At 42.0% G+C, this 7,647-nt stretch overlaps 1 long non-coding RNA gene across 1 annotated transcript; it reads right to left on the reverse strand.

Annotated features, from left to right (window-relative positions):
* Positions 1 to 1,337: 1,337 nt before the first annotated feature.
* On the reverse strand, positions 1,338 to 6,573 carry LOC145532939 (uncharacterized). Its single transcript, XR_014073720.1, has 2 exons — positions 4,284 to 6,573; positions 1,338 to 4,095 (listed from the first exon to the last, which is right to left on the reverse strand). It is a non-coding gene; the product is annotated as an uncharacterized LOC145532939 (long non-coding RNA).
* Between the last annotated feature and the right edge of the window lie 1,074 nt (positions 6,574 to 7,647).

A 7,647-nucleotide genomic window follows, 5' to 3' on the forward strand; every position in this document is an offset into this window, starting at 1 on the left:
CAAATCCATCAATTACCCTGATTTCCGGGACTTCACTCAGTCTACAAAGGGAGAGAAAACTGGCATTAAATACTTGTAATAAATAAAGCAGAAAGTGATACATTCCTAGGAGAGACCCAGACAATGGACAACAAGGCATTAAGGAGAATGGAAATTACTTAGAAATAAGGGAGGATGGATTGAGGAAGATTTTGAGCAGGTCTTTTTTATAATTAACTTTTATTGAAGTATAGTTGATTTACAAAGCTGTGTTAGTTTCAGGTGTAGAGCAAAGTGAATCAGCTATACATAGATCCACTTGTTTTTAGGTTCTATTCCCATGTAGGTCATTACAGAGAACTGAGTAGAGCTCCCTGTGTGGATGTTGAAAGACATATGCAGATGGAGGGCACATAAACTAAACAGAAGAGAATTCTATTCATATGAGCAAAAGATACAAATGGGGAGAGCAGAGAGTGTACATGGAAATAACAGTTCCCTTTGACTCAACTCTTCAGGACTAAGTGGGGACAAATGAGAAGTAAGATTGAAAAAATATGTTGAGAGGAGATTTCAGAGGGCCATGAAGATGAAGCTCAGGAAACTGGCATTTACTCAAATCTCTTCCACTGAGTTCTGGGTGTCATGAAGACAGAATGGGCAATGATTGAGGATCCTCTCCTAGTGTGACCAGAACAGACTGCTTTTATCTAGTTGACCTACTAGAGTTTTTAGACAAGATTTCATTCAGGAAGCCACATGAAAAACTACTACTGTCAGTAAATTCAATCTGTGCAAGCATTTTAAGAGGGTTAGGTGAGTCAGAAGATTAGTTGCCAAAAGATGAATCTGGTAGTAGTAGCATATATGATGGATTCAACAGAGGGGAGTGTCAACATAGGAAGATGGATTAAGAGGTTATTGTATCATGCCCAGGTAGAGGTACTGGGGGCCTAAAATCAAGCCCAGCAACGTGGAAGAGGAGAGGAGACTGGCCACTTAACAGCAGTACAAAGAAGTCAACATTCTGGGTCTTGGAAGCAAGTAGAATATGAAGGGGAATCCAGGGTTTTGAGCTTGGAAGATAGGAAGCTGTCACAGAAATAGAGGACACCAAACTCAAGTCAAGTCTGGGAATTGAAAAGCCAAGTTAGGGAAATAGCATTAAGTTTGAGGTTCTGGAACGATTTCCAGGGGGCAAACAGCTTGATGGAAACGTCTTGCAAGCAGTTGAGGGGGAAAAAAAGTCTCTCTGAATAAACACACACGTGAGATGAGCACATGAAACAGGTAATCATATACAGGAGAGCATTTTCATTTGAAATTCAACTTTATTTCAGATAATATTCAGAGTGAAATTTTTGAGTGGTATGATTCTTTTATTGGAGTATAATTGCTCTACAATGTTGTGCTGGTTTCTGCTGTACAATAAAGTGAATCAGTTACATATCCCCTCCCTCTTGAGCCTCCCTCCCACCCACCCCGATCCCACTCCTCTAGGTCAGCACAGAGTGCCTAGCTGATACACTGTGCTATACAGCAGTTTCCCACTAGCTATCTATTTCACACATGCTACCCTCCTAATTCATCCCAACCTCCCCTTCCCCCACTGTGTCCACCCATCCATTCTCTACTGTATGACCCAGCAATCCCACTCCTGGGCATACACCCTGAGAAAACCATAATTTAAAAAGACACATGCTCCCCAATGTTCACTGTGGCACTATTTACAACAGCTAGGACATGGAAGCAACCTGGATGTCCATCGACAGATGAGTGGATGAAGATGTGGTACATATACACAATGGAATATTAGTCATAAGAAGAAATGAAACTGGGTCATTTGTAGAGATGTGGAATGGACCTAGAGTCTGTCATGCAGAGTGAAGTAAGTCAGAAAGAAGAAAACAAATGCTGTATATTAATGCATATATGTGGAATCTTAAAGATGGTACAGATGAACCTATTTGCAGGGCAGGAATAGAGACAAAGACGTAGAGAAGAGGGTATTTCTAAATAAAGTGCAAATGTTTATTACATGCTGCTGCTGCTGCTGCTAAGTCGCTTCAGTCGTGTCTGACTCTGTGTGACCCCACAGACGGCAGCCCACCAGGCTCCCTCATCCCTGGGGTTCTTCAGACAAGAACACTGGAGTGGGTTGCCATTTCCTTCTCCAATGCATGAAAAGTGAAAGTGAAGACGCTCACACTTATCCAACTCTTAGTGACTCCATGGACTGCAGCCTACCAGGCTCCTCTGTCGATGGGATTTCCAGGCAAGAGTACTGGAGTGGGGTGCCATTGCCTTCTCCTATTACATGCTATACTCTATCTAACTATTTGCTTTCCAAATAGGTCAGGTGTACAAAATTTTGTTCCTAGATTCTCTGTTCTTCCTGCTCCTTATTCTCCAGCTCAGAGATCTCATTTACTATCAACAAAATTTTACTGTCAAAAAATCCACCTTCCATATCTTTGTCTCCAACCCTATAGGTCCAACTACCTGCTAGAGACAGCACCTGACCTGGACTTTCTCATGCAATCGAGGCACAGAGGAGTTCAGCCTCTTCTCTCCCCTTTAACTGGTCCTTCCTCCAAATCTCCCTATTTCTTTGAACAGGGACTTCAGGTTGTGGCACCTCATACCTCCCCACACTCATGACACAGTCATTCTACAATAGCACTTCCTACCATGCTTGTACCCCTGCTCAAAGCCTTCCAGCTCCTTAATGTGGACAGAATAAAATCTAAGGTTCTCAACCAAGGTTTCAAAGCCACCCTGGGTCCAACCCAAGTTCCCTTTCCCATTGTGGTTCCTACCACCTCTCTGCTCAAACCTTCTCAGAAGACATCCTGTCTGTGCTCTCAAGCTTGCCCACCTTGATGCCTTCCCAACCTCTCAAGCAGACTGGCAATCCTTCCTTCTGTCAGGCATCATCCTGCCCCAGTTTTTTCTTCATCTGACTCATCCCCACCCCCACCCCCATCCCCAAGCCTTGGCAAAAGTCCCATCTGGTCCTGAACCTCTTCTTGTCCATTCGAGGACAGAAGTGGTGCCTCCGCTACACTCACTAAAAAACCAGATGGTGTTTGCATAGATATTTTCCCATATGGGATGTTGGGTTTTAAGAGTACCTAGAGCATAGGATAATCTTGAAGATTCAATAAATGGTCAATAAATCATCATTATGATCATCACTGTTATATGTTAGACATTGGGGTAGGCATTTGGAGATCTGAGTAGGAGTAAGATACAGTCCCTGACCTCAAGAAGTACAAAATTCACTGGAGAAAAGAATGGTTTGGGGAGGGGAAATGCCAGTAGAAAAAGGATGCTTTTCCACTATCTTGTCTAATTATCTTTTCTAGGATGTAAGGCCTGACTCTTCTACGTGATTATAAGCCTTGGACAAAGTAACTTAAATAGTCTCTTAAAAAACTCTTTGAAAAATGTATCTTATTTCTTGTGTGTGTGTGTGTGCATGTGTGTGTGCCTTTTACTTCTCCCAGGAAACTGTGCACTAAATAATTATATTTTCACAGGACAAACATTTTAGTTCCCAGAGTCACAGATTTTTACTCATCTGACGACACTTCAAATTAACAGCCCAACAATTAGCATCTTCCACAGACAGGTCCTCATCCTTAGGCACGCACACACACCAACACACTCTCATCCCTAACTGCCAATGCATATGTACTCAGAGACTTGAAAAAAAGCTTTGAAGCTGGAGGAAGAAGGAGGAGGAGGCAGAGGAGAGGGGAGGGAAAAAAGAAAAGAAAAAAAGCAGAGCAGAAAAGAAATTCTAGCTTCAGCTCACCTCTAGAATAGAAATTGAGCATGTTAATTACCCTTGCCAAACCTCACTCTACTTATCTGTAAAATGTGTGCACTAGATTGTGGCCCCCTGTCCTGGCTAGATATTAAGACTCCCATCTAGGGAGATTTGTTAAAACTCCTTTTCCTAGATTCCAATCTGGATCTGCTAAATCCTTCCTGGGGAGGAGGCCTGAAAATTTCTACCTTCAAAAGAGTATTCCAGGCAGTTACAATAATCAGTCAAGTTTGGGAATCCCTTTTCCAATTCTGATTCTCTTCACATTAAAAGATACACTCCTGTCAGAAAGAGAAAAACAAATATTGTATATTAATGCACATATGAGGAATCTAGAAAAATGGTATAGATGATCTTATTGGTGACGCAGAAATAAAGACGGAGATGAGAGAACAAATGTATGGACACCATGGGGGAGGGGGTGGGATTAATCGGGAGTTGGGGATTGACATATATACACTATCGGTACCATGTTGCTGTTGTTCAGTTGCTCTGTAGTGTCTGACTCTTTGTGACCCCATGGACTTCAGCATGCCAGGCTTCCCTGTCCTTCACCATCTCCTGGAGTTTGTTCAAACTCATGTCCATTGAATCAGTGATGCCATCCAACCATCTCATCCTCTATCGTTCCCTTCTCCTCCTGCCTTCAATCTTTGCCAGCTGCAGGGTCTTTTCCAATGAGTTAGTTCTTCACATCAGGGGGCCAAAATACTGGAGCTTTGACTTCAGCATCAGTCCTTCCAATGAATATGTAGGACTGATTCCCTTTAGGATGGACTGGTTTGTCCTCCTTGCAGTCCAAGGGACTCTCAAGTGTCTTCTCCAGCACTTCAATTCAAAACATCAGTTCTTTTGCACTCAGCCTTCTTTATGTTCATCTCTCACATCCATACCTGACTACTGGAAAAGCCATAGCTTTGACTATATGGACCTTTGTCAGCAAAGTGATGTCTCTCATCTCTGCTTTTTATTGCAGGGTAGTCTCTCTTCCAAGGAGCAAGCATCTTGATTTCATGGCTCCAGTAGATCACTAATGAGAACCTAGTGTGCTAATAGCACAGGAAGCTCTACTCAGTGCTCTGCAGCGTGGGAAGGAAACCCAAAAAAACAGGGGATGTATGTATATGTAGAACTGATTCACTTTGCTGGACAGTAGACACTAACACATTGTAAAGCAACTGTACCCAAATAAAAAAAAAAAGACAGATTCCCCTCTAAGAAGCATCTGATAGCTTGGAGCTGGGATCTGAGGCAGAGATCTTTACAGTCCTAAGAGAAAGGCTGCAATAAGAGTGAGAGTCTCCTCCCTCCCTGCTTTCTCCCTGCACAGAAACACTTTCTTTCCATTTCCCAACTGTGGTTTCTGATCAACATAAACGTTTTAACCATTTATGATTCTTTCACAAGCCAGCTAAGAACAAAGAAAACACTTTGATTATTTGGATACCTCTTAAGGACTTAAAGCCAGCTTTGAACATGTGACACAAAATCTCCCTCATCAGATAATTTTGTGGCAGTGGCTGAATTCGATTTGAATCAGATGCATATCTCCAATTGTTTTACTTACTCGACTGTGTTATTTTTAAATCCTATGGAGTCCTCCCTGTTTACATAAAGATACATTTAAGGAATTACACTCAGCTTTACTGGCTTTGATCGAGCCTTTTCCATCAAACGCCACTTTGCTGGGGCTTCCATCAATCAGCTTAAGAAGAAACTTCTTCCCACTCTCCCAGGGGGGCTCCAGGGCTCTTCTGTGCAAACTTTAGAGTATGTGTTTTTCTGGAAGAGCAAAACCACCTCCGAGAGTTTCATAGGCAGAAAAGTTTCCACATTCTGAGCTAATTCCCTGGAAATGTCTACACTCATTAAAAACAATCATATGCTTCCCCCCATATTATATGATTGGATGCCTATGTTCAAGTAGACAAAAACCACTCTAATTCTCTAGGAAACTAACTTTTAAGAAAGAAAGGGGACTTTCCTGACTGTCCAGTGGTTAAGACGTTGCCTTCCAACTCAAGGGGTGTGGGTTTTGATCCCTTGTCAGTGAGCTAAGATCCCACATACCTTGTGGCAAAAAAAAAAAAAAACAACAAATAAAACAGAAGCAATATTGTAACTGTAATATAATATTGAATCTTATTGAATCTGTAAATTCAATAAAGACTTTAAAAATGGTCCACATAAGAAAATATTGAAAAAAAAAAGAAAGATGTGCTTCTTTCTCCCAAGTTGTAGCACAGGAAGCATCATAAACAGGGAGGAGCCCCGTTTTCTGGTTAAGAGCTCTATGGAATCTGACTGCCTGGCTCCAACCTCCACTAGCTACATGGATTTGGGCAAGGTACTCATGCTTTTTGTATCTGTTTCCCCATCTGAAAAATCATAATAATAGTGCCTAGCTTAAAAGTTTACTATGACATCTAATTAGATAGTATATAAAAAGATGAAAATAGATCCCTGCCACATGGTAAACACCCCATGAATGCTAGCTCTTACTTCTTCTTCCAGAGCTTTAGTATTTTAGGCAACAGAGGTAAAAAAGAGTATTTATGCCCCATCTGTCTCATCACCTCGGCAACAGACCACAGTCTTCTTGAATGTTCTGGTTTTGTCTATAGTAAGAAGCCTATTCAACCAGGTAAATCCCTCCCCTGACCAGTAGACACTTCCATTTTATTCCTCGAAGACAGCCTAGAAAGACTCCCCTACTCTTAAATGGTTGTCATGCCTCATTGAAGGGCACAGCTGTTTACTGTTTTTCCTGTAGCCTAGGTCCCAAGTGCTCTGTTCCGATTCGCCATTGTGAAGTCATCTCTAATAACATTCGCACACAAGGTCAGAACACCTTTGCTCCAGCTTGTCCTCTACCACTGCCATTTTGGAGATGAGAAATGTGAAATTTCCACCTCAGTTGACCTCAGTAGCTGGCCTCTAGTAGAACCTAACAAATACTTGAGTAATTAAAATATGCCCTCTTAATCCTCCCTCCACTAGGGCATTCAGAATGCATAGCATGGTACTTTAAAAAATTATCAGTCTATCTGAGGCTGTTTTTTTAAAGGTGAAGGAGGTGGAGAGGAAGGAAGAGATTAGGGCTGTGGATGTTTTGCCATGAAAAGGCAGGGATTCTTATATCTGTCAAAAGGGAGGACATGAGTATAAAGTGGTGGGCATTTAGTAGAATTATATCTGTTCTATGCCCAGGATTAAGCCTTTATATGATGTAGATGAGAAAACATAGACCTTAAGCCATTTCCAGGAAAATGACATGAGAAGAAATACCCAGGATGCTAGATGAGTTACTTGACAATGGAGATGGACAAGTCAAATGGCCAAGCGTGTGTAAATAGTCCCCAGGTGCCCTGTACCAGACAGACTTGAATAACATCAGCTCCTTAGCCCCTGGCGCTCAAACGGCTCATTTCCTACTAAGCAAGACAGCACTGCATTCAGCAAGAGTGACAGAAAACCAAATCATGCAGAAAGTCAGTCTGCTAGCAATGCTTCCAGAAGGGAAGACATTTATCAGTAAGACGACAAAACCTAGAATTTCATTGATTTAAAATTGAGGGTAAGGATGATTTTTACTAAAATATGATTTGGAAGATGACCTTGATTTAGCTCAGTGTGTGTGTGTGTATGTGTGTGCACTCAGTCATGTCCAACTCTGCAACCCCATACACTGTAGCCTGCCAGGCTCCTCTCTCCATGGAACTTTCCAGGCAAGAATACTGGGGCAGTTTGCCATTTCCTTCTCCAGGGGATCTTCCTGACCCAAGGATTGAACCTATGCTTCTTGCATCTCTTGCATTGCAGGCAGGTTCTTT

Source organism: Giraffa tippelskirchi, chromosome 13, assembly GCF_054371585.1.
Source record: "Giraffa tippelskirchi isolate mGirTip1 chromosome 13, T2T-mGirTip1v1.2.pri, whole genome shotgun sequence".
NCBI lineage: Eukaryota > Metazoa > Chordata > Mammalia > Artiodactyla > Giraffidae > Giraffa > Giraffa tippelskirchi.